The sequence below is a fragment of the Carlito syrichta genome, unplaced genomic scaffold, assembly GCF_000164805.1.
Source record: "Carlito syrichta isolate Samal-C Ts95f unplaced genomic scaffold, Tarsius_syrichta-2.0.1 Scaffold301797, whole genome shotgun sequence".
In the NCBI taxonomy this organism is placed as follows: domain Eukaryota; kingdom Metazoa; phylum Chordata; class Mammalia; order Primates; family Tarsiidae; genus Carlito; species Carlito syrichta.
Window position 1 is genome coordinate 41,577 of NW_007245893.1, and position 632 is coordinate 42,208.

Consider the following 632-nt stretch of genomic DNA (forward strand, 5'->3'; position numbering starts at 1 on the left):
TTTTTTTTTTTTTTTTGAGTCCGAGTCTCACTGTTGCTCAGGCTGGAGTGCAATGGCACACTCATGGCCACCCCAGCCTTGACCTGCTTGACCAGCGATCCTTCCGCCTCAGCCTTCCAAGTAGCTGTAACTACAGGTGCACACTACTAAGCCCAGCTTATTTTTTATTTATTGTAGAGACGAGGTCTCACCAAGTTGCCCAGACTGGTCCTGAACCCCTGAGCTCAGGCAATCCTCTCACCTCGGCCTCCCAAAGTGCTAGGATTACAGGCCTGAGCTATCACGCCCAGCCTCTCTAAGAAATCTTAACGTACAAAAGGCTTGACACAAAGTTTCTTTAAATTGTGAGCTCCTAGCGCATGCCTGTAATTCCGGCTACTCGGAAGGCTGAGGCGGAAGGATCGCCGGAGCCCAGCAGATCGAGGCTGCGGGGGCCAGGAGCGGCCATTGCACTCCAGTCTGGGCGACAGAGTGAGACTCCAACTTGGAAAAAAAAAGAAAGAAAACAAAAACAAAAAACTTTGGTCATCATGTATCATAGAGAACTAGGTATCTTATGAAATATAGGAATATCCCATTTCTAAAAGTATATGCATATATATTTCTCTAGGAAATCTTTTTTTTTTTTTTTT

The 632-nt window shown here is 45.9% G+C and overlaps 1 protein-coding gene across 3 annotated transcripts in view; it reads right to left on the reverse strand.

Annotated features, from left to right (window-relative positions):
• Nucleotides 1-632, reverse strand: part of CUNH1orf100 (chromosome unknown C1orf100 homolog) — a 25,595-nt gene that overhangs the window by 24,545 nt on the left and 418 nt on the right. The window lies entirely within an intron of this gene.